The 27,204-nt window shown below is 42.7% G+C and overlaps 1 long non-coding RNA gene across 1 annotated transcript in view; it reads left to right on the forward strand.

Moving 5' to 3' along the window:
- Positions 1 to 27,204, forward strand: part of LOC118118871 — a 44,122-nt gene that overhangs the window by 10,978 nt on the left and 5,940 nt on the right. Inside the window, exon 2 of the long non-coding RNA XR_004698010.2 lies at positions 1,611 to 1,782. This is a non-coding gene — a long non-coding RNA (uncharacterized LOC118118871). The remainder of the gene's footprint in view (positions 1 to 1,610; positions 1,783 to 27,204) is intronic.

The raw sequence follows: 27,204 nt of genomic DNA on the forward strand, positions 1-27,204 counted from the left end.
TAGACGGACGGAAAAAAACATATATAGACACAACGGCAGGGTCTTCTCTTCGCCAACTTAAAGCTCAGAACCGTTTATCATGTTTGAACTCAGCTCGCCGTTTCCTGCAAACTGCTCGGAGCCTGCTTTTACCTTGGGAGGGAGCGTCCTGGGGTCAGGAAGTGAATATGACACACAGATATACAGTACACACACACACACACACACACACACACACACACACACACACACACACACACACACACACACACACACACACAGGTACACGTTACATTCCTTCGCCAACGAGCACACGCAGAGGTCCCCGCTTTGGATAAGGTTGATGGAGGGGGCAGGCAGGGTTGTTGCAGCCAGAGTCATATTTACATCAGCCCGTGTAATATTATCAATAAAAGCCAAGAGGACAGCAGCTCGCCATAACTCATGACAGGCAGGAGCAGCACAGCTGTTCTGAGTTCATCTTCCTCTGAAGCAGCAGGGGTTACACAAAGAGAGATGTTGGAGCAGGGACAAAGACAGAGAGACAACGAGGACGGGGGGGAAAAAGACGAGTAGGAAGAGAAGAAGGCAGATGAAGACACTAAAGACGGAGATGGGTGACACTAATTCAAAGATGATCACTGTTTCAAAGATAAACATAAAGATAGATATTCTAAGATAACTATATTATGTTTAGCCAGTGAAGGAAAATATTAATCCTAAAAACAGCAAATCCTCACAATGGAAAAGAACCGGAGAATGTTTGGCATGTTTGCTTTATCAATGATGCAAATGACGAGGTTGTTATCAAAAGATTAATTTTCTCTCCATCGAGTTACTGATTAAATCTCCAACCATCTCAGAACCCATCGGCTATAGTCTGATGATGAAACAGCCTCTGGGGGCCACAGCCAATATTCTGGGGCTTCCGGTGTAGACAGAGGATATCAGAGCCAACACTCTGTTCATCATAACATAGCACATGGATGTAGATTGATTAAAAATCCGATAGCGGATGCATTTCAGTCCATATGTCGGACGCAGTGTTTACCTGCGGGCAACCACAGCCTGCTCAGACATGACTGGTTCCACTACAAATGGAAACCAGAAGGCTTCCGGCCCCAAGAAGCTTTTTAGCCAACAACTGAGATGCTTCTGTGGATGTGATGGAGGAATCTGAATCCACTACGGAGACAGTATTAAACAAACTAAAGAAAATATTATCTGTCAAAGAAGAGAAAGCAACGGCTGTATAACTCCGCTGTAGCTTGTTTGGGGTTTTTCTGATTCTTGGACTGTTCTGCAACTGATGGTAGCGTCCACTGGAAATATAATATAAACTAAGTGGTTCTGAATCGTTCCGGCAATGACAAGCAACATATAATTTCCATTTCATGACACACTTTATATTTAGGTCATAAAAACTTTTGTTACCCCATTATATTGACTTTAGCTACAACCGACCCTTACATCAAATTAAACAGCTCGTCTTGATTCAAACTCGTTATAGTAAAACGAAACTGCTTTAAAGTCAAAGACTGATGAATTCAGCGTGAATCAATTTGAGTTCCAGTCTCGTGCTTGCTGGTAATCATGTTTTTTTTCTTCTCCTCCCTGTTTGGTGAAATTAGGTGTCACGTCTCATTTTGGAACGATGCTCTTCAAATACTTCATCACCGGCCGTCTCGGTTTCCCTGCAGACGTTGGCTGACCTCATCGGGTGACCTCACCAATCACGGATCAAAGTTGTCGGGTTTCTGCCCGGTCAGGTTAATCAGAGGACCACCCCGAAGAACCAATCAGGTAACATCTTACCCGACTTGAAGGAATTAGGCTGCGTTTGAAGAGCGACTGTGTACGTTTCCTCCGCCGATGCACCGGACAACATGTTGGAGATTCTTCTGCTTTCTCCGAGCTTGTCAGCGAGTCTTATTCGCTGCTTTGATCTCAATTACATCGGCTATTAGTCATGACTGATTTGTTTAATTCGGGCTTTGCCAGACGTGTATTCATGCAAAACAATAGTGAGTGAGCCAACTGTGAGGGGAAGAAAATAATTAAAGGTTCATAAATAAACTCATCAAGTTCTCGTACTGAAAGTTCCCATCATCTCAACACAAACCTAGTGCCGGCTGACAAACACTCATGTCACATTGGAGTACGACTAAAGAGTGTGTGTGTGTCCGTAACGTATAGAAGTGTGTGTGTGTGGGGGTGCCGCTAAGAATGGAGCGTTTGTATCACTTGCCCCTTTTTGAGGGGAAGTGACATGAGATACTTAAAGACCAAAATTGCCTCACTTAGCCAAACAAACTAGCTCTGCTGACACACACACACACACACACACACACACACACACACACACACACACACACACACACACACACACACACACACACACACACACACACACACACACACACACACACACACACACACTCGAGCGCTCTAATGGCCAATAAACTCAGGATGTTCGTTCCTCGTCTCAGGCTCACAAAAAACGAACAGCGAAATTATTGAGTAAACGGATTCCACTGTAGCTCTGCCTAATGACCACACACACACACACACACACACACACACACACACACACACACACACACACACACACACACACACACACACACACACACACACACACACACACACACACACACACACACACAGCCACACACACACACATTTGAGGGTCAGTGGAGGCTGAAGCAGATAGGATGTACATAATAACCCTAACATGGCTTTTATAAGCCCTCCGCTCTTTTGAAACAGCAGCGACTGGGAGAGAACACAGGCCTGCTTATAAAAGTACTGAGCATTCTGGGGCAGGACTTTGAAGTTTTCTCTGCCTCATCTCTGTTGAAGAGACACTCCGGGGCCACTACAGATACATGTGTGCATACAATCAGAAAGGTATATCGTTAGCGAGTAAGAATACACGTGGTCTCTCCTTTGTGTAGCTCGAGTGCAAATGACGTTGTCGCAAGAGGCATCGGAGTTGAGATATTTCACAGTTGTGGGCAAGCGATTGCTCCCCAACACGTCCTTCCATGTCTAAATGGTCCCACTTGTCCCATTTCTAAATTACCGTCCCGTCTCAGCTGGTAAATTCACTTTCCCACCAATTTGGGATTTAATCCTCAACAAATTTCACGAATTCTCCCCTTTTATAGGGATAGCTAATGGGGGAGGAATGGGTCCATGTACAGTGCAAGTGTGTGTGTGTGTGTGTGTGCGTGTGAGGGAGGGAGAGAGAGTACATGCACCCCTCCAATACTTCTAATGGTTTCTTTCGGGACCATATGTCCTTTGCGTCAGCACAGCAGCAGTATGGCCTCTACGGTTACAGCCGGGTTCAGTGTGAAAGAACGACATGTTGTTTAATAGGAGGTGGGAGGTGGAGAGCCTTAAGTGTGTGTGTGTGTGCGTGTGTGTGTGTTTGTGTGTGTACATGTCTTTCTCGAGTTGTGTGGACAAAGTTTGGTTTGAAACCATCAGTGTAAGAACATTTTGCTCTTTGAGGGTTGAGACTTGGTTCAGAGTAGATTTATGTTTAGGTTGGACTTAGGCATTTATTTGTGATGGTTAAGTTTATGGTAGTGGGCTATGGACAGCCTGTGTGTGAGTGTGTGTGTGTGTGTGTGTGTGTGTGTGTGTGTGTGTGTGTGTGTGTGTAGCAGTAGGGGGTTGCAGAGGGTTTTTGAAGAAGCAGATCTCTCCGTATTGCCTTACCATCAATAAATCTCGGAGCTCGCTATAGTGCTGACATAAATTAGCCTGCAACCCCAACCCACCTACCTATCTGAAACCTTACTACCGCCTCAACACACACACAAGCAAAGCACACGCACACACACACACACACGCACACACACACACACACACACACACACACACACACACACACACACACTCACTCACTCAGTCACTCACTCGCACACACAGCCCAGATACCCACAGCATTTTGGGTAATTAGTCGTCTTTCTGGACAGTGAGTGCATTTCCTCTGCTGGGTCACTGACAAAAAAATGCCTTTTAAACTTTTTATTGATAGAAAAGAGAGAGAAACAGAAGGAGAGTACACTGTCATGAACATAGCACTGTGTGTGTGTGTGTGTGTGTGTGTGTGTGTGTGTGTGTGTGTGTGTGTGTGTGTGTGTGTGTGTGTGTGTGTGTGTGTGTGTGTGTGTGTGTGAGTGCACCTGGAGTTTAACATGTGTGTGTGTGTGGCTGTCTGGGTGCAGTGTGTTCATGCTCAGTCTTGTAAAACGCGAAAAGAGACTTTTCAACTTTCAATCTAATGAATTCAAATTCAAATTTACCACAGTCAGATGAAATGATTGATACTATCATCTGTCACTCAATAAAAATCAGTTTTGTCTAAATGTTTAGTTGCAGCTTCACAAATTTGAATATTTTTCTGCTTTTCTTTGACTAATGTGAGAGTCAAATTAATTATTTTGGATTATTCGTGAGACAAAACTAATTATTTAAAACGTTTCAATCAGTAAAGAGACTTTCTCTCTTTTTGTGTGGGTGATATAAATGTGTTCTGCACTTCTTATCACTGAAGCAGCTTTTAGACATTTGTTTAGTATTTAGTAAAATCATTTCAAGTTTAAAAAGTTAAATTTAAAGAAATATATCTTGGAATGAAATTATTATTGTTTTAATTTCATGTCAATTTATATGTTTCAACAGTTTGCAATGAATGTATTGCATTCTAACAAAACTGGAGAAATGCATGTTAATCTATAGTTACTAGAATAAAAGTGTTACAGTAAGAAGCAAAGGCATCAGAATACTTGCACACAGATTCACTCTATCAACTAATTATCCTGTTTACAAAAAGAAGGACGTGGGGGGTTTAATGGAGTCAGCAAGAAAAAAAGCTGCTCTGAGGCACTTTCACATTGTAAAACACACACTTTTGGTGAGTTAAAGAGACACTGTGCCGTGGCCTGAAAGCCTATCCTGTGCACCTCAGCACATTCTAAAGCCCTTTTTCTTCAGTGATCATTTTAGGTAATTGAATAAATTCCCAGAGCTCTGCGTGGAATCAGAAGAAGCGAGTCTTTTGGTCAGAGGAGAGCTTTTAAGAAACCAGGGAGCACACATCAGAGGCTCAGCAGTCGATGGTAACGCGATGAACGTTTACATTTACCTGCCTCTCACCTTTCGTGTTGGTGTGTACCCACAGTCTGAACTCGTCAAAGCAGCCGAGCAGTTTGTTTTCATAAACATACTGTATCTCTTTTTCCTCCCTCATCTCTCGCCTCCTCGTCGCCCGCCTCGAAAATTGGTGTTTCAGTGTGTGTGTGTGTGGAGGGGGTCGGGGGCAGAAAGCTGTTCACACTGCCAGAACTAGCACTTCTGGGCTGGAAAAAACGGAGTCTGAGTTCTTCGTCAGACGTGCAGCGCAGACAGACAGGGAAGAGAGGGAAAGGCTTTTTGAACGCGCCGTCCAAGAGCAACAGAAAACACTCCCTCTTGACCGTGTGGTCAAAAATGGATGTAGAGGGAGAGGTGGCATCTGGCGTGTCGCCCGGAGAGAATTAGAGAGGGGGGGAGCAAATTCACCCAACTCAGCCCGGCAATGTGCCCCCTCTGAAACCACCAGCAGGACCGGGCAGGAAAAGAGAGAGATAAAGATGGAGGGAGACAGAGGGAGACAGAGGGAGAGACCAATATTCAGATATCACTGAATAAGATACTGTCGTGGACACAGCATTTTTTCTAATGACTTTAATCTGAATAGGTTCATACTTGGAGTATTCCATCATACATGTATACGTCTTCATCGCATTTTAACGTTCAAATGGAGTTTTTGAGACAAGTTAAGTTAAGATAAGATACGGTAAAATAATCCTTCATTAGTCCCAAAGTGGGGAAACTTGCCAACAGCTTGATGACACATGCCCAACCGGGTGTAAGTGAGATGGAAATACAAAAAGCAGTTATACCTTTTTGCAGAATTAGAAAGAAAACACTTCAAATGCTAAAAGGTCAGGTTGGGTTTTTAAAACTTGTGGAATAACATGGATTTAAGGACATGAGTCATACGTAACATGTAAACAGGAATATGAATGGAATATTCTATTAGCAACTCATGTAAACACCATAATTGAAATAATGACTCATTACGAATAAGGTGAATAGTGGTTTTTCCATGTAAACGTGGTCAGTTGGAAGGAGACAGTCGGATAGAGAGACAGAACCCGGACTGAAAGCACCAGGGAGAGGATACGCAGAAGAGCCGAGGCGTATCATGAACAAGGTCAGAAAGACATCGCCTGGCAGAACAGGAAGTGATACAGGATATATCCTCTGGTTCTCTCTGCACTCTCTCCGAGGCGTGTGCTGTAAGTGACAGTGCTGCGGAGGGAAGTTGACATTGCCCAAGTATGAATTTCACCCGTTTGTGTTTTGCAGAAAACACGGAACCGGGGGCTGTCTGTCTGGATCAGGGGCTGGGCCCTTGACCCCCCCGTGACCCCTCCACAGCAGACGGCTGAGTTTTATTGGCCAGTCACATTCAATTTATTAAACACTGAGCAACTCTATTCTCAGCGTTTGGAGTTAGTCGTTCCAAATGTGGCCGTGATGTGCATTTGGAAACAGATATGAAAGGTTTTCTGACCTTTTCTATCGCCACACATGGACTTTTACTGCAGGTACATGATGTTTTCCTCACAGAATTTTCTGATTAACTTGCCCGGATGATAAACCACAATTCAGATGTTAAAATAAAACACTCACATTTAAAAGCTAAGTGATTTTCAGCATTTTCATGTCAGAATGAAACCAACATGTTTATCGAAGGTATAATAATCCTTATTCTGGGGGAAATAACAGAGGATGTTTGTCTCGAACAAGACAAACAGATCCATAACAAACAATTCACATATAGTCGGCCATGCATACTACATGTGTATCCTTACACACAGACACACACACACACACGCTCTCACACCCACGCACACAACAGTAGGTAACACAATATCCTCAGCTATGGAGTGGTAGGGTAAAGTGAGACTTTCCTGTAATCAAAAGAAACAGCGAGCTACAATAAAGGCTGTTTTGAAATGGTCTGTGGCCTCAGGGATGGACCCTGCGCTGGAATGAGGAAGGTAAAATGGACAATAAGCTGTGTCACAGAGAGAATAAGACCAGAGTCGAGCAGCGGAGGAGAGGCAATCTACAATCTCCACAACGTGCAGTTTAGATGCCTTTTCTACTCTTCCTTTGTCCTCTGTCCCTTTCTCCTCTCCTCTTTTGTCTCCTCTCCTCTCCTGACATTGCAGGTTGCAATGTGTTTGCGAGTCTCTTGGGCGTCATCCATCAGCTGAATGGATAGAGGCTACGCAACAGCAGCGCTAATGCGAAAGGAGGGCAGGGCATATTCCCTTTCCAAAGTCCAGAGAAAACCCCAAGTCTGGAATCAATCTGGTATCGCACAACTGCCCCTCAAACACACACAAATACACACATTTTAATCTTTAACCCTGGTGAGACGGGCCCGGTGCTATTTTTCATCCCAGTGAGTTTATGTGTTGTAATGTTGTATCGGGTCTGGGATATGGTTCTCCGCTACATCCCTGACTTCACCTGCTGCTGAAGCTCTTTACCAGAGCACTGGGAGTTAACTGCAGCCATAAATAGTCAGAGGAGTGTGTGCAGCGATCTGCAGGGCAGCGCGGGGCAAAGATATATCTGACAGGAAGAGAGCAAATCTCCTCTCCATGCTACCTGCTGTAAAAAGTCACGTGTCAGCGCTTAAACCCTCACATCAGAGACGAGTTGGTTTTTTTAAAGGAGTAAAGAGAAAGTATGAGGGGTGTCCACGGAACTTTTAGGAACTGTTCCCTCATGAACTATATGAGACATTATATGTTCATTTTTTGCAATGATATTCAGGCTTTTGTAATAAATACTGCATCTTAAACCGTGTTTTACAATCTTGCTTCATTTCTTTAACACAATGGAACCAGTAACAAATAGTAAATGTATTTAGTGAGGTCGATTTTGACTTGACCTGTGTTTATAATGTGGACACAAGTGGAAATTACTAAATGTTTATGTTGTGTTGGTTTGTGATAGAGTTGTGATTTTTTGATAGTCTCAGGGGGAGAAAGTGAAAATGTGTATATTCTGTTACGAGAGTGTTGATATAGGAAGTCAATGGGCGTCACTAAAACTGAAATGAAGCTAAGGGAGAATCCATAATGGAAAAAAAAGAGTTTCAAGAGATCTGATGTAAATCTGCAGAATGAAGAGCACTGATATTGATTTTGTGCAAGTAGAAGTTCTGCATTGACGGTGGCATAAAAGAAAAGGTGTGAAAATTAATATGAATATTAAGATTGATCCACTGGAAATGAACTTGAGCACACTTGGGTGTAGGATTCACAACCAACCAACATCTCTATTATTGAAAAGAATATAAGAAAATGCTAAACTTTTATTTAAAAATAAAGGCATCTGTGGTTTATTCATTATTACACAACATCATGCTTGTTACCATGAAATAAAACACGGGATTATCTCGTTAATTGCTTCTCGCTCAGTGTTTCTGTGGTCAACTGTAATTACTGCTTGATGATGAGTTGCACGAAGCCAAATTGGACAGTGCCCTTAAAGAGTAATTCTTCAGTTCAGAGACGCTGTGACCTGCGCTCCAAGCCAGACTTGATCTATCAACCATCAGGCAGGGACTCGGGCTGAGACTCCAGTAAATGAACAGACAGCATATTGTTCCTCTGTGGCTCTTTGCTGCCTCACCTCTGCCTCTGCCTGCTTAATTAAAGGTTAATTGTGTAGAATAAGTATCCACCTCCCACAAATGGTCCACATTTCTCTTTCCATCCACTCGCTTTGTGTGGATCGGATATCTGGAATTTATCAACGAGTTCAGAGCCAAGCTTTAACTAACTCAGTGTGTCAGCAGGTACAAAAGCAACGTGTGTGTGTGTGTGTGTGTGTGTGTGTGTGTGTGTGTGTGTGTGTGTGTGTGTGTGTGTGTGTGTGTGTGTGTGTGTGTGTGTTCACACAGACAGACACACACACGGAGAATTCAGCACTCCCCGTCATTTTAATCAAGAATATGATCCCTCATCCCATCTGGGTTCTTGACTTGGTGGGCTGCAGCGTGCGCACGGCAACACGTCAGTTAATGAAGAAGCTGAGACACACAGATGTGCGCACACACACACACACACACACACACACACACACACACACACACACATGCAAACGCGTATAGACAATCTGTGGAGTTAGCTGCGACCACCAGCTGTATGCTTGGAGTTCGGCCTTAGCTATTGCAAGAAGCAGATGGTTCTGCATTAATCGACTGGTGTAGCTACTGACGAGGCTTCTTCATCACAAACACAAACAAAAGTCAAATACACAGATTTATAAGATCAAGCTTGCTTTTTAAAAACAGTTGTTTTAAAAAACGTAGTTCAAAAGCAGTTGGAAAGAATGGAGGAAAAGCTCTATTAGGATATAAGTTTACTTTTAAAATAGTACAAACCCTCATAATTATCTTTGTTGTCTGTCTGTGAGTGTGTCTTGTGTCGTTGTTCTCTTGTCAGAGGTGTTCTTATCACATCATGATCCCCTCTGCTCACTTACTGAATTGGCTCGTCTTTGTGTGCGTACGAGTGTGTGTGTGTGTGTGTGTGTGTGCGCGTGCATCGGTGTGTCTATGCATGTGTAATGCGTGTGTAGGAGGACAAAGGTCAATAAGATAACATTTGGCGGACCACCTGCCAGGAGGCTCAGTTTGCTGAATACAAAGTCTCATCTATCCCATCACTGCCTGTGTGTGTGTGTGTGTGTGTGTGTGTGTGTGTGTGTGTGTGTGTGTGTGTGTGTGTGTGTGTGTGTGTGTGTGTGTGTGTACCGTTTACCTGAATGACTGAGGTGCAAAAGTATTTGATTACTGATAATGTTATTGCACAAGAACCATGCGAAGAAAATGTGCAAAGCTGTGAGTTTTTACCACAAACCATCAAAACTGGACACACAAGAGAGTTTTGATTTACTTCCATAAATCCTCACTCTTACTCGGACTTCAACGTAAAACCAGTGGAGATTTTTAAACACCATCTCCATCTCTTCCCGATTCTCATTGGTCCAGCACCAGACACAAAGTGTTGCTATTGAAGTGGACATTAACAAGTTCTGCTAACAGCTCATTACCTCATAACCTGCAGGCGAGGGGAGCTTAAATCATTAGCTTTAACTGTGAGCAACTCACAGGGGGGGTTCACACACACAGACACACACACACACACAGACAGAGGGAGAGAGAGGGAGACAGGTAGAGATGGAGAGAGAGAAAAATAATAATAGTTCTTCTGTTGTTGCATCCACATCTTTAAATAAACATCAATTCATCTTTAAGGGGTAAAATACTAAAGACTAAATCCACAAAAGATGTTTTTACTGTGTCAATACACTTGCTAAGTACAGTGTGTGTGCACGTGCCTCACAACCAGAGGAATTTTAATTGTCTGAGACAAAGGGGGACTTAATTCCACCCCCCCCCCCTCCCAGTTCATGTATCTTTCACTGCTTCTCTCTCCTTTGCTTCTTTGTTTTTCATCGTCCTTTCTTCCATGAAACAATAAAATCGTCTGGCCTCTAAGTTATGGAGAGCGTTTGAAGTGGCTGTTGGAGCCAGTAAATTTAGTGGGCACCTTTGGGAGTCGGCTCAGTGGTGCAGGGCCTGTACCTATATTTCATGTGTGCACGTGCCCGTGCCTGTGTGACTACGTGTATGTGTGTGTGTGTGTTTGCTTGGTCAGCATGGTTGTGCCTCTGTTTCTGTGTGAGACACAAATGTGCTTAGATTTGAAGTGTGTACGTGTGTGTGTGTGTGCATGTGTGTGTAAATATATATGTGTGGATTTCTGTTTCATACACACTGATTTGTGAGTGTCTACATCAAGAGGATGCTGTAAATCTCACAGGACAAACTGGATTGAGATAGATACACGAGTGTGTGTTTGTGTGTGTGTGTGTGTGTGTGTGTGTGTGTGTGTGTGTGTGTGTGTGTGTGTGTGTGTGTGTGTGTGTGTGTGTATGAACTTGTAAGAGGCCTATGTACTGTATTGTGTATTATGTTTGTATTATATTGGTACAAGGCATCTTTGAACATCTGTGACCAACCATCGCCCATAATTTCCTCCACCAAGGACGTTATGTTTTTATCTACGTTATTTTATCTGTTAGTTATTTAAGAAAAAACTGCTGCACAGATTATCACAAACGTTGTTGGAAGGCTGAGGTCCGGAAAGAACCCAATTGGTGTGGATTTGGATCAGGGGCTGGAAGCAAGGAATAGTTTTTATGAGTGTGTGCAATTTGGTGCAGATCCAAATAAAAATCTGTATCTAGTGAATGTGAATATAAGTTGGGCGTTGGCGGAGCTACACTCTACTTAGAGCCATTCGAGATTTTTAAATGTAACAGCTAAAAGTGGTGCTAGTTCCTTACTGGGGTTCGTTCAGCTCATCCTATCAAACTGGATAAAGAAATCTCTCAGATTGTTTGTACAGTCAAGAAAATCTGTGATTTCACCCATTTCTTCTCCTTCACCTCTCTTTTCACCAGGGGTTTCCCACCAGTGCAAAGAAATGCAAACTTCTAAAATGCCCGTTGCAAATTTGCACCCATGTTACAAGTGCCATTTTGAACGTAAAGCAGCATAAAGTACATGAACTTCATGTTGCCATTCCTTTTTGAGGTTCCCTTGCTGAATTGGATCCCTGACCCACTTTAGACTGGTGACTCGATCCATTCCGTTAAACCCCCACATGGCCAAGTCATACCGGAGTTATAGCTCCACCGAAACCTCCTTCCTCTCTCTCCAGACAGTGACACCGTAGCCCCACACGGCTCTTAACACCACGGCTCTCCAGTTTGGAGACACTTCACACGTGGCTCGTGTTCTTATCCCGAAACAAAGACAAACTAAACTGTGTCAGGTGAAAGGTCTGTGGAGAACCGTCAACAGCAACATGAAAGTTAAGCAACAAAACACCGTGAGGTGAAACAAGAGCCCAGGACGGTTCTCTGCTCAGGCTTCAAACTATAATCCCTGTGAATCATGAACTTAATTCTCATTGATGTCTCCCATATCTGAAGAAGACGTTAGTTTAATCCATTAGTCAAGCGACAGTGGTTGTGTTGGTATTCATGAATATGTGGGGATGTCACATTGACGGGTAGTTTGCTGCTTTGCTTTCCACTTATCTTCAACTGTCTGGACATGTAGGATTTTCTTTTTGCCTGTTGTCTGTATGTGTAAGTTGACATTTAGTTTCCCCCCCTGGAGGGATTAATAAACGATCTTGTATCGAATCCTTTCTAGTCTTGCTCAATGTCCCTTCAGCAAAGCCACATGCTTGTTGTGTCCGACTGACCTTTTGACCTCTGGCTGTCTTTTAACAGCTCGTCCATCCTGTCACCTGCCGCTTGGTGTTCTGCACTCGCCCCGTGCACACGATCCACCTGCCGCACGGCACGACCCAAAACCAGGTCCCCTGCTCACCCTCCATAACTTTAACCATCCAAGCTCCTCTGAGTCCTTCATCTGTCACTTCCTCATTAACTCCCTTCTGATACCTTTATCATAGAAGGCTGGAAGATCTGTCACATCCCATTTTACAAATGATGACATGCATTTAAAAATCTCAGTAACAAATGCAGCGTGAAAAAGAGAAAAGAGGGAAAGAAAATGAAAATCTTTCTTTTTATGTAACGTCTCTTTCCGCTCCTGTGGGTCTCCACCTCGTTCTTTCTTTCTTTCTTTCTTTCTCTCTCGGTTTTCCTAGACACCTGTGCAGGTTTAGTGTTTCAGCCGAGTCCCTGAAAAATAAATGTGGAGCTCCAATCTCTTAATCCACTGGGCTCCACGTAGCCACGTCACATGACACCACCGCAGGCCGTCCTGATGCCAAGACGACACTGGAAGGAGGGATTGTTTTGTGTGTGTGTGTGTGTGTGTGTGTGTGTGTGTATGTGTGTGTGTGTGTGTGTGTGTGTGTGTGTGTGTGTGTGTGTGTGTGTGTGTGTGTGTGTGTGTGTGTGTGTCTGAGGCAGAGACAGCCAAAGAAAGAGCAAGCAGCGAGACATTATGAAAGTGGAAGCATGAAGAGGACTCTGAGTTTGTATGTTTTATTTATATGTCTGAGCGTCTGCATGTTGTATGTGTTTAAGAAGAGGAATTGAAGTTGGGAAAGGAGAGGGAGACTAATCTTTCATACAAATCATGGTCCTTGGTCCATGCTGTGTGTGTGTGTGTGTGTGTGTGTGTGTGTGTGTGTGTGTGTGTGTGTGTGTGTGTGTGTGTGTGTGTGTGTGTGTGTGTGTGTGTGTGTGTGTGTGTGTTTTTGGGATGATACCTATCCACAGCAATCAGTCTGACCTCCACTCTGGAGTGAACTGCTCTCAATGATTAATGGATCTGCCTCCGTGCTCAGTCGCCAAGGCAACCCGAAACCTGATAGCCTTCAGGAATTCGCTAGCTTGCCCTCAAAGTTAGGCTGTGTGTGTGTGTGTGTGTGTGTGTGTGTGTGTGTGTGTGTGTGTGTGTGTGTGTGTGTGTGTGTGTGTGTGTGTGTGTGTGTGTGTGTGTGTGTGTGTGTGTCTGTGCGTGTGTGTCTGTGCGTGTTGCTAGGCTGTGGGTGGGAGACAGTGAGGCTAAATCTGACTCTTTAGAGAGATGAAGTTTGTTGAGGTAACGGTGGGAGACGAGGAGGGAGACGTCCTGTCAATCAAACCAGCAGATTCGAGAAGAATTCATCTTAGTTTTCAGGTTTTGTTTTAGGTTTAAATATCGTTAATATTTTCGGTTTTAGATTTTCGGCTTTAAACCACCAACACTATTATTCCCTGATGTCATCTGTACGTTGTGTCTCCACATTACAACAATAAGCCAGTCAGAATTAGTATTTGTTGATGAATAAGTGGATTTTTAGTGCGTCTGTGTGTTCGTGCTTGTGTGAGTCCACGTGAAGTCACTGATGAGTAAATCCATGTTAACAAGGTGGTGGCTCTTAAGTTGAAGTGCTGCTGTCCAGCCCGTGGACCTGACGCTCGACAGGCCGACTTAACACCACAGCGTTATCTCCAAAAGGCCACTTAACACTTTATTGATCTGGTCACCACAGAGGCTCATTAGAGCAGCGGTGGGGAACCTCCAGCCTCTAGTCTCTGGGACGTATACCGACCATGAGACAATTTAGAAATACAGAAAAGTAGCTATGAGGACAAAAATAATAAATAATACATTAAATGAAAGCTTTTTGGGATATGAAACATGTCCCTTCTGACTGTTAAGCATCATGGGGACAGAGTAGAGGCAAAATTATGGACTTTCCAAGAGAGATGAGCTAACAATGCTTATTTTGTTGAAGCAAAAGTCGAACCGATAAACCCAGATTTCTGATGCGCTCAGTGATTAAAAAGACCAAATGTCGAGCGTCATTACAGCTGAAAACATGCGACTAAACTTGACGAGCCGCAAGACAACTGCACTTGGATAACGTCAGTGCTCTTCGGTGGAGTTGATGAGTCCAACAAGCAGCTCCCAAGACCACATTCTGGCAGAGACAGTGTCATACAAGCAAGTATTGTGGTGACGGAGCTAAAAGCTGAGGCACCGAAGCCTCATTCAGAAGCAGCATCTGTAAAGGAGATCCCTGTGGCTGCTGAAGGAAAAGTAATATTGTTCCAAAGTGTCAGTTTGTCTTGAAGAACCATCGGATTAGAGACACGGCCCAAGATATAGAGAAAACACTGGAGAACTGCTCACCAGCCCCAACACCAGACTGCAGACTTTTGGGACTTTTTGGCCCTAAACTCCGGGAGCTTTGCAACGCCACATCCCTCTGGCGTTCCAAAAAATCAAAAAAGCTCATCTTCTAAAATCTGCATATGACCCGATTTAACAAAATCTGTCCCAAAAATATGTCACGACCAAGGGTGAGGATTTGTTTGAGAAGTTGTTTTGGCTAAAACCAGCAGAGAGTAGCATCATCATCATCATCATCTGACATCAGACACCTCTGAACAGAAGCAGTTCCAGCCGCCGCCACCGCATTAGAGGTCAGTGTGATATGTGCTCGATAAGTAACTATGGCCCAAGAAGAATGTTTTAAAGTTGAAATTGACCTTCACGGGAAAAAAGTATCCACACCCCTGCATTAGATGATTGTTCAGGGTTATTATGGCACTTTTCAACTTTTATTCCCTCCTCACCACAGAGTCTCTTGGACCCAGAATGGTGAGACAGGATCAGCTGTGAATATGGTGAAGTGATACAGAACCACTTGGTGCTTTTTATTCTAAAGGTCTTTATAATTTTCTCCTTTTAACCAGGAAACAATGTTTTTCAGGAAAGACCCTTTTCAAATTGGGCCGGTTTAACTGCCCATCTCTCAAATTAGGGGCTCAATGTCTTTAGTGTGTCTTTGTTCTCACATACCAGTTGCATGTGACTAAGGGCCGGAGGTAAGCGTGTGTCTTTGTGTGTTCGGTGAGGTGTCTTGTATCCGAGCCATTGTGATTATTGAGGGATGAATCTCTGGCAGGAAACCACACAGACGACACGCTCAAAATCTCTGTCCTCACCATGGAGTGAAACACCATCCCTGTGTGTGTGTGTGTGTATACTCTAACTTGCTCTCTCAGCATCAGGCCTTGTAACTGTTTGGATAAAATTTAGCATCTTAGCCTCATCAACGTGCAAAGAAATGAAGTCATTTACATGTTAACACTTTGTGTGTCTGTATTAAGCATCTCTGTGATTTTGAATTTTGTGGGATTGCATCAAGGCTTCTCTGATTTATGTTTTTGTGTTTTACCGACAGATACTGATCAGACAGTGGTGGTGTTCACGTTCAAGTGAACACATGTGTATGTTAGAGTGTGTGTGTGTGTGTGTGTGTGTGTGTGTGTGTGTGTGTGTGTGTGTGTGTGTGTGTGTGTGTGTGTGTGTGTGTGTGTGTGTTTGTATGTCTCTGTCTGGGTCTATGTGTGTATGTGCTGAGTGACGGACGCAGCGGGGGTATCCATGACAGTGTGTCAGGCATGTAAACCCAGACTGACCTGGTCTGCTATGGCCCTCCAGGTCCCTCAGCGCACACACACACATACACACACACACACACACACAAACACACACACTGTTCCTTGCCATCATTCTCACACTCGTGGAGATTCTTCTGCAAACCTTTGTTGATTCACTGATCGGATGCTGCTGTTGTGTTGACGTTGTTCTAATGAATCAAACTCTCAGCATTGAAACACTGAATTATTTGCACAAACATTTTCTCACAGCAGTAAAACTGCAGTTTGGATTTCATTAAAGTACAGAGTGAGACTTTGAACAGGTCATAGTTCAATTACTTTCATTAAGGCAACGTGTTTAAATTACAAGTTGAAAATGAGTCATAAGTTACAATAAGATGTAACGGTGAAATTTCCATTTTTCATTTTAGGGGTTTAAGGACTTATTCACATATATAGAAAAATGTACTTAATTTAATTTGAGGTTATTTGAATTATGATCTATTACCGGAATGGAAAAAACATTTTGCTCTTCAGACATTTGCAGGCTCAGGACTATTAGTGTGTCTCAAGTGACAGGTTGAATGGAAATAGTTATTAAAGGTGTTAAACATAAACATTTATATTCTGAAGGGTTGTTTGTTTGTGAGTTTAATAGCAAATAAAGTCAGTGTTGACAGTACAAATGAATTTAACATATAATTTTTAATCAAAAATATTAAATTATAAGCTACAAAATCATTATTTCACTGAGCTAATAAGAACAAGTAAGTAAAACGTTTCATAACTGAACATGTTGCAGAGACTGATACCTTCATTATCTTCATAATGTCATATCAATAACGTTAAACTGTAAACTGAGCTAAAGCTGTAAGATTATACCAGGAACTACAATGGAAACAGAGACATCACATTAACATGGCACAGGTCACTCTTACATAAAGCCTTCCATTCAGGTGGAGTGAGCAGGCAGTTTTTAAACAGTTTGTCAAACTCCAGCGTCTCTAAAATATACTCTGCTTTACAATTTAGTGTCATATATATTCTTATATTATATTTTTTATTTTGTTTTTTAATAGACCAAAGAGGAGCAGCTCTCCCAATTTGCAGAATAAGACAAATGCAGAAATGCAATGAATGTGATGAAGAGCTGCCCGTGGTGCTGAATCTCAACGTCAGGAGTTTATACATGAAAACTAATCAAAGTGTTTCATCTTCTCATATATGAACGTGTAGCAGTACAGGTACTTACTTCAGGGGCTCAAGGTTTAAGTATGAAAACTGCAGAAATTCAACCTCATACGTGTTTGCATGGGCGGTGTCGGTTTGTTCACAAGTGCCAATAAACAAGCTGGAGTCAGACAAAGTTCAAGTGGACATACTGAGCAGTGTTTCCAACCGCCGACGCCAAAGCAGCAGAAAAGTTAAATCATAGTGGAACATGTGATCCACGCTCTGGTCTGACATAAAGGCTCATCTGTGTCTCCACTCAGAGAAGAAGGTTAGAAAGTCCAGTCAGATGTTTGTCGGCGTGTTGTGCGTCTGTTTGTGTGTACGTGCGTCCCCACAGCAACACGAGGATTGTTTGTGATTTCAAAACGAGGGGCTTCTCAGACTAATAACCCCACGGACCACAGGAGATGCATTTAATGTGTTTGCGTGCCTGTAATTTACACGTGTGAGAAAATAAGAAGAAAAGGGAAAACGTGAAATTCAGGTCAGGTTCATCTGCCTGACAACACGCCTGAGGAAATCCATGATTGGAGCTGTCGTCTGTCAGTGAATGGTTTTAAATCCAGTTGTATTATGTTTAATTCTGTGTGTCACACTGTCTTTCACACTCTGTGCACTGATGAGTCGCTGAAATTAGTCAGAATCACAACACAGACATAGAGGTAGAGCGACATTCTCCTGCAGCCATGACACCACTGAGCTGTAGTGGTGTGTATTTATATATATGTATATATGTGTACTTAGTGCTTTATAACACATACAGCCATGGGCAGCCTGTAGAATATGGGTTTAAGTAACATAAAGACTTTCAAAGGGACAGAATGTACAAGTTTTATTCTATTAAAGAGGCAAAGATGAGTCACACTGGCTAAGTTAGAAAATCCTTATATTCCTTAATCGCCATGAACATAAACATATAGTTTACTTGTGTTTGAGGAAATAAAAGGCTGCTGAGATCCACACTGACCAAGTGTTTTAGGAAACTGTTGAAGCTTTCTAAAAAACATGAAACTATATATCGTGGTTTCATTTTTTTTTGTCAGGGAATGGAAATTAAATAGTTTATTAGCCTATTTTACAGTTAAAACAAATGGTTTATATTGGTTTAACAAATAGAATTTACTTGAAAAGGCAGGATCAGCTCTAATAGATGTGATTCCATCATGGGCCAGATCGGATCCATTTGGTTGTATCATCACAGAAAAACCCTCAGAATCTACGGGATCAAAATTGGGTTAGAACTGCGACCTTATCATGAAACCCTGGGCTTAAAATGAACGTGTCAGACGGACCTGAGGGGGTAAAAAGTATTGAGTAGAAAGTATTGAGAGCAGATTTGAAGCATTGTTGGTTTTGACAATTTCATTTGCTTTGTCGTCAGTGAGAAAAAGACGACCTGTGTTATTCTTTAGAGTCATCAGAGGCCTTTTGGACTCTGACGTTACTGAAATCAGGGGAAAAGGGCAGAGAAAAGGCAAATTCTTTTATCCAGATGCTGGTGATCTCGGCAAAGGAAGTTAGGTTTTCACCCACGTTTGTTTGTTCGTTTGTAAGCAAGATCAATCCAAAACAACTGAAGGGTTTTCACATAACATGGTGGAACGCTGCAGTCTGGGTCAGGGAAGAAGAACCCATTGAACTTTGCTGTGAATCCGGATCAGCGGACGGATCCAGGATTTCATTGACACTTTTTTCAACAATGCACGATAGGAAACTTTTCAACATTTTCACTGTTTTCCCAGGAAATAATTCACAACTCTTGATGAAAAAAAAATCGGACAAATTTATTAAGGAACTTATATCTACGAGTGTGTGAGATTTTGTGCAGCCTAATTGAATTTAAAGGAGCTGTTGGGCCTTGTGGAAATATGTGCTCCACTGAATTTAATAACTGTTTTCATTATTAAACTCTGGTTCACTGCACCTTGTGGACACTGTACGGAACATTTTCCAGTTCAAGTAAATGGTTAAAGTGGTCTCAGACTTATACACTGGCCCCTATAAGCTTTATTTCAATTGCATGTAGACATTTAACTCTGAACCTGTGGAAACCCACTGCTCAATATCGCAGAGTGCATTCACATATGTATTTTCGTATGTGCGTGTGGGATGAGGAGTCGGACCAAATGAAAGGCGGCGAGCAGAGTCGGGTTCAGCACAGGCCAGACCTCCAGCCCTAATCAGGTTACATGATTAATGAGGGAGGGAAATGGGCTCATGTTGTATTAAGAAAATGTGTGTTTGAACCCAAAGCGGCGGGTATCAGCAGCCTAATGCATCAGCCATCGACTGGACACCTGAGATCCACGGCCTGCTGCGCTGTTAGCTCGGTCCCAGCGGAGAGACGCTGCATCGATTCCCCTGAAACTCCCTCTCACTCACTCACTTTCTTCCTGTTTCTCCTTTTCTCTCATTCTCTCTCTCTGTCTCTCTGTTTCTTATTTTTTATCTTTCATGTCCTCTCATGCCTTTTGTGCATTTCTTTCACACCTCCTTTGTTTCATTTAATTACCGCCATTCCCCGCCTCTCTCTCTTCTTTCACTGTGCTCCTTCTTTCGGATCCTCAATCTGTCTCGCTCCTCTTTCCTCCCCTCCTTTCACCACCACACTAACAGGCTCGCTGGGTTTGCACACACCGCACAATAGCATCAGTGTTTTCGGTGTCTGTGTGATTTGGGTTCGTTTCTGGCATCGGAGCAATGGCCGACACTCAGCCCTCGCAACCCAAACACTGAGCAGTCATTTAATCTCTGTGACTCGCCGCACCACAGGGCTTGTCTGATATATTAGCTCGCGCTGCCTCATCCAATAAAGACCGGGGCGGACTCAGCAAGTGTGTGAAACAAACGGTGGTCACAGGAACACCAGGATTCTATGACCAGGCAGACGTTCAGTCATTATTCATGTCCCCAAGTTTCCCAAAAAAATAACTTATTCGACTTTTTCTGTGTCAAAACAAGATTTAGCTCGTGCAAACAACACAATGACAGCCGGGAGCCAATTAGAGCCTCTGTGGTTGTTTGACTGTATCTTGACTCTCTCTGGGGAGGGGGACTTGTTATGTGCACAGTAGTTGTGGCACATACACAGGAGCTGATGAGTGATTAGTCTGGATTCAAACACAAACACGAGCTAAACCAGAGGCCGACTCATTTTACCCTGAAACAATATTCACTTTTCTGTCTTATCAACAGCAGCGACTGTGGTGCACTTGTAGTGTTGGATTAATCTACTTGGTCTGATTCCTGGCTCTGTTGTGTTAAAGTGGCTGTAGTGAGGTGTAGCGGCTGTGGGGGGGGAGGAGAGAAGGCCCAAGTGTCACAGGGTGTACGGCAACAAAAAGTGTCCTATTGAAGGCATCGGGTGTTTTTCCTCAAAGTGAAAAGTAATAATGTTTAATCATACAAACATAGAAATGATAATACGGATTGTAGTGTGGACACAAAGATGTTGATACAAGGATGAAGTTGAATTTCTCCTCCTTGTGAGTTCCCTCCCTCGGTGATGGGAACTGGTTTCCTGAATGATCAGAGTGCAGCCTGTGTTTGCTCCCCTCAACTGAACCATCATCTCCAATGAGATGGTTTACTCTGAAAAGTTCAGTTACTACAAAGGAGAAGTATGAGGCGTTCATTAAAACAAAATAACCCCGGGCTGGAGAAATCAAAGCAATAACGCAGACGGGATAAATAAATACATGAATGAAATGAAGATCGCGAAATCAAGTCAGAAAGAAACTGGTGCGGAGACCACAAGGAACCCCGGAGATATGGAAACAAACCTGCAATATATAGACAAACGATTAGCGTACCATGTCGTCAGTAAAGATGATTTATTGTTGCACGGCTGGAACCTGATGTACACACACGTGCGCACACATGCACGTGCATTGTATATGTAAACAAGCATACAAACATGAGGACAAAAATGCATGCAGTGCAAACACAAGCAGACCCACACACACAAAGACACACACACACACACACACACACACTCCCTCTATGGATTCTGCAAAGACAGCAAGGAAAATATCTGTTTTGAAAGTATTACCAGTCATATTTTCATATTTCTTTCCCCCGCTGTTATAATTTTTCCCTGTCAAACAAATCAAAAGGCCGAGACCGAACGGAGGCTGGGGGAGCGACTCATATTTTCCACTGTCAGGTTCACAAACGTGCTGCCTTTACAAACAGGCTCTGTGCGAGGAGACGTGACCTGAGTGTGTGTGTTTGTGCATCTCTGCCCTGGGACTGTGTGTGTGTCTATGTGTGTGTGTGTGTGTGTAGGTGTGTTAAATGGCCTTATGTTGATTTTTTAGGTGAGTTTGAACTGTACTTCACTATTATCTTTGCAAATATGACTATTACTCTTAAAACAAATCATCAGTTAAATACATTTGTTTAAGAAAATTATATTATTTTATCGAACAGGCCGAAATAAAGCGTAATTTTACTGTTTTTAATTCCAACCATTTACTTGAATGTCATTTAACTCCTTGTATCAGAAGCTAATACCGACTGGAACGCAAATTACAAACATTAAGTTGTTAATACTGTGACGTTTTGCCTCCTTCTTTAATCATGATTGATGCTCAGTCTAATGCTCAGTGAGTGTTTGTATGATGTAGGAGAAATGTAGTTTAGATTTCTTGACAAGTGATTGTGTCTGGGCCACAGATGTTTAACCACTTCAATATTGGACTTCAGCTTTTATTCCATGTGGACGTTTCCAGTCCGATCGGTCACTGCAAAGGGAATATCCTCATCTGATGGAGGTGATGCTGTGAATTCAATATTTGATGTATAGTGTTAAGCAGATAAGATTTATAATTTGATTAAAGCCTTTTTAAAAATTCTAAATAGTGTATTTCTTGCCAACAAAAGTAAAATGAAAAACTGAAACCCTTTGCATTGTATTGTGTGTTTTACTCCTCAAACCGTCTGCCACGCTGGACTGAAACCAAATATATCATCGCAAAAAAAAAACCCCGGGATGATGAAGCAAGAGTCCATTTCATCGCCCAAACAGGATGGGCCGGGGCGATCCGCTGCCTCCTAGTTACACTTCCCCTCGGAGCGCCATCCGTCATCAAAGGGTCAGGGGTGGGGAGATTCATCAAAACAGTTTGTGCAGTGTGAGGTACACAAAGGAGCCTCTCAGGATTAGAGATGGCCTGCTGTGTTTACGGCTGTCTACATTAAGACCTATCCCATCATCACCCGGGGCCGGCTTGGTGTGAACTCATCAACCATTCCAATGGGCTGACACGGCGAACCGTCGCGTACACACACGCAGCACTCGCACTGCACTCTTCTTCCTCCTCCTCTGCAGCTCTGCACACGCCAGAGGGAGGGAAACAGTGATCAAGATTGACTTGAGTTACACGTTTTGAGTATCACTCGGCTCTGAGAACTTCACTCCGTTTCTGTTGTTTTCCTTTTTAGGTATTGACACCTTCTGAGGGCTGAGAACGCTTAGAGAGATGAATGAGATTGGATATGGCGCTTTAAAAATGCTCTAAAAATAGTTTACCATGTTTCCCAGATGCTCTTATGTTTTTTAATAAACTTGCAAAGAATTTTCTGTCTCTGTTTGCAAGCCTCTTTTCACGCTGCATCAACGGAAAAAGTGCACAGACTAGAAATTAACTTTACATTACAAAATAATTGTATTTAGTGGAGAAAGCACAGACAAATGCGTAAATCCCCAATGTGTTTCCCATGTTATCATCAACGTCAGCACAGTAGTGATGCTCTTGCTTTATTAGTCCGGCCACATGTTACTCATCCACATGCTGCAGTTGAGGCCTAATTGTGTTTGACATGCTGTGATTGCTATGCAGCCGGTGTGGAAGACGAACTAGATAGTACATTATTTTGTTTTTTTCCAAATTTCCCCTTAATATGACGTCTCTCTGGGCTTGTGCCGTGAAGTCTAGAGTGAGATTTTACCCAAAAAAACTACCCTCATGATGAATTTGTGACAAAGGGGTTTGTGGTTCACATGCTGCACAGCGTTGAAAACATCTCTGCGTTTATTAAAACGGAGTGCATATATCTCCCGTGTGCGTCCCTCTCTGTCTCTGGCCTGAAAACCCATGCTGGCTCCATTAGCTGGTGTTTGGACACCTGTAGGGGCTCGGGGCTCAACAAGCAGAGCTGTCAACGAGGGGCTTTGGTAAATCGAGAGATTATCCAAACAGTGGGACACTAGCTAATAAAAACAAGCCCTCCGTTCACTGCATTAGTGCTGCATTAGTGCGGAGAGGACGATGAATGGGGACCCGGGGGTCTGAGTGATGCACGGCCCAAAGCTGTTAAAGGGATCTTCTGTAAATTATTAGTGATTTATTGCAGGCCCTAGTTATTAGATCAGTTATTGGAGTGTTTCCTTGTTTGACGAAGACGAGGGGGAGTGTGTGGTTCGGAGACACACACATTTGCAGGACTGTTAAATTAGAGAGAAAAACAAAAAAATATAAATACTCTACATTAATGTCATATATTTTTAATCAGCTGATCTGTTGATGAGCTGGTAAATGAGGCTAAAGATAAAATGTGGCTGCAGAGGAATTAAACAAACTTGTGTTTTATCTTTTTTTAGGTTCCATCAATTCAAAATGTATCTTCATCCGACTTCATGCAAAAGTTAGAAATATTCGTATTCATTATTTGATAAATGGATTCACGTCTTAATATTTCTGTAAATGAACAGAAACTAAATAAACCTAGTTGAAGTTGCTCCAGGTGGGATTTTTTTATTAATTGGAACAAACATGTTTACATTTGAAAATCCCACTGTAGTAAAAAGAAAAGTGAGAAAATAAATTTAGGAGATGACGAAATAATAATTAGGAAGCAGCTTGTTTTACGGTCGGCGTGTGTTTGCAACCTTTCTGCCGTCGGGGTGCAGAGAACACAGTGAGCCCAGTATGTTCTCCTCCTCTGCTGCTGTACGGCAGCCTCGCTCTGGGTGTGTACACCGGTCATGGGCATAAAACTTCAATTTCTGCCCATGACATTTATTAACTCCTACAAATACGACAGCTGCTGCTTTTTTTTCTTCCTTTTTTTTCTCTCAAAGCACGGAAAATGAAATCATCTAATTTCCTTCACATAACCTGGGGTTTTTGTGAAGTTTCTCAGGGTGAATTAAGGGAAAAGGTTTCAATGCATTAAATCATTTATTTACACAGTAAAATGTCTCGTTTTCCACCAGTGACCAACACAGCGTAGGTGCCTTAACACACTGTAATCCATTTATACACTCAGTTAATATATGGGCAAGGGGTTAAGGGTTTAATTTAAAGCAAATTAGATTGGCTACAATAAATCCGCTTCAAGTTTCTAACTAATACGCAGCCTTCGCACTGTCTTCACATTTAACTCTCAGACAATCTCAGCCTGTGTGTAATATGAAATGTCTCCAAAAATATACTTGACGTGAATTTATTCATACATTCACTCAGAGGTTTGCAAATAATAACTTTGCATTTACTGTACAAGCAGTTTTAATGCCAATAACTGTTAGCGAGACAGCATAATGCCATTAGGGTATAATTGCAGGTCTCGGAGGTGGGAAGGACACTGCTGGCAATAACACTCGGAGAGAGGGAATCTGCCTTTTATTAAAAACTGCTTTGGTGACTGGGAGTAAATTCATTATCTGACTCTATTAGCTGAGCAGAGTGGGAATAAACTACTGAGGAGGCACCACCGAACACCTCGGGCAATTTGTTTGTGCATTCTCTACGTGTGTGTGTGTGTCTGTGTGTGTGAGAGAGAGAGAGAGTGTGTGTGTTGTGTTTTTATCACAGCTCATAAACAACAGAGTCTCATCAGATTGACTGCTATCAGTTACCTCGGCCGCGGCTTTGTTTTCACTGTGAAATCAGATTTTTTAAAACCGGAGATGACGACCGCGTTTTGTCCTTGAAGCAAATTTATGGCAAGAAACTGAAGTTTGTCATAAATAACTTAACTGAAATCCTAATACATACAACACATGTGTGTATCTTTTGTATTGTCTACAGTTACACACACGCCATATGTTCAGATGCACACCCGCATACAGTGTGGCCCTCAGCAATCATTTATCACAGATACATATACAGTCATTTATATCGGGGGGGAAACAGGCCGTCCGCGGCTCATCTTCTCCATCCTCCCATCCTGCTTGGATTTACAGCGCGGAGCCCATTTTCAAGCCCTGCACATCCACTTATCTCGCACCACTTTACCCAGATCTCGGCCTCTACCAGCCTGTTCCTCCTCACAGCCCATAATAATCCCCCCAAAAAGCCTCTCTGGATCCGCGTTTCCCAGCTCTTGAGCGCAGAGACACGACGGCAGCTCAGCCAAACGAAACGGGCAAGTAGAGGAGATCAGTCACTGTGATGAATGCGTTCACATCTGCTGGAGATTTCCTCTGTAGATAAAAATGAACACTTACTGGTTTTTAGCATTTGTCTTTCTGGTTTCCCCCCCCCGACTGCCGCAGGTCAAAAACACATCTGAGCGACTGTATTGTTTCAGAGTAATGAAATAAGGCTAAATGTCATGAATACTAACATGAAACAAGTTACTACCGATGTCTAACTTGAAGGTTACACACAGCCTTGTGTTGAAAGGTGCCGACACCTGCGCTCACATTCTGCGGTTTTGCAGGAAAGTGACGTCGTGCTGCTGTTACGCTCGAGTTCCACGTACATGCTAACAATCTGCAGCGAACGTAAACTAAAGCCTCCACCGTCTCACAGCTTTTTACATCGAGTTGTTTCATCGCAACATCCGGTGCCACGCAGGCGTCACCGGAGCATTTAACAACACTGCGGGACGGCCACCATGCAATCCTTATCGCCACATCTCATGCCAACCGCAGGCCTGATACAGGAACGAGGAATTACCACGCTTAATTTAACTTCATCACCATGTCTCCTCTTAACAACTCCCCCCCCCGCTTTTTTCTTTTTCTTTTTTCCTGCACTGCGACTGTGCCGCAGTCCAGAGGTGAATGATTTGTTTGGTGTGGCTCTGGAGGTGGGAGCCTACAGGGGTTTAGGGACCAGACTGTGTGGGCCTATCGGGTTGCAGTATTGACCCGAGGTTCTGCTATGAGATGTAAGAGCTGAGAAGGAGAAAGAAATCGTTGTGAGATAAAGTTTAACCGGTGTGTGTGTGTGTGTGTGTGTGTGTGTGTGTGTGTGTGTGTGTGTGTGTGTGTGTGTGTGTGTGTGTGTGTGTGTGTGTGTGTGTGTGTGTGTGTGAGAGAGAAGGAGAGAAACAGAAAAATTAAAGAATGGGAAAATATTAATATATTGTTCATTGTGTTGGCAGAATTAAATCATGAGGAATATGTAAAACATTTAAAAGGAAAACGGGAACCACTTACTTATTTACTGTAATGGATCTATAGTAACATGAGCATGTGAAGCTTTATGTTCGTGACTGTTTGTTGCCAAAACAGAAATAAATCCTCAGATCACAGTTTCCTATTACTTTCTATAAATCATCATCATCGTCCAACGATCAGAAATACTTCTGCAATATGAAATGGAGCCAGTTGTTTTGCATTTTAACTGGGGGGAGATTCTCCCTCTCGTAACGGGAAGCTGCAGACGAACGAGACAGTTGAGCATGAATATTTAGCAGATAACACGAAAAGCTCAGAATCAGACGTTCGTCGATTTCCTGCAAGAGTAAATATTCTGATGTAGATGAAAATGAATTTATATGTTAACAATGTTTTATATAAAAGTCTTGGAAATGGATAAAATCTGCTTCTCGCAATCTAAACTGCGTTAAATATAAAATATTACAATTTCTGATAAAAACATTTTCTTTGGGTAAATTATATTGTGGGGGCAAAATCTGAAAATATTTCCAATTCAATTAAATACAAGTTTATTTATA

The sequence above is a fragment of the Hippoglossus stenolepis genome, chromosome 12 (genome assembly GCF_022539355.2).
Source record: "Hippoglossus stenolepis isolate QCI-W04-F060 chromosome 12, HSTE1.2, whole genome shotgun sequence".
Classification (NCBI taxonomy): domain Eukaryota; kingdom Metazoa; phylum Chordata; class Actinopteri; order Pleuronectiformes; family Pleuronectidae; genus Hippoglossus; species Hippoglossus stenolepis.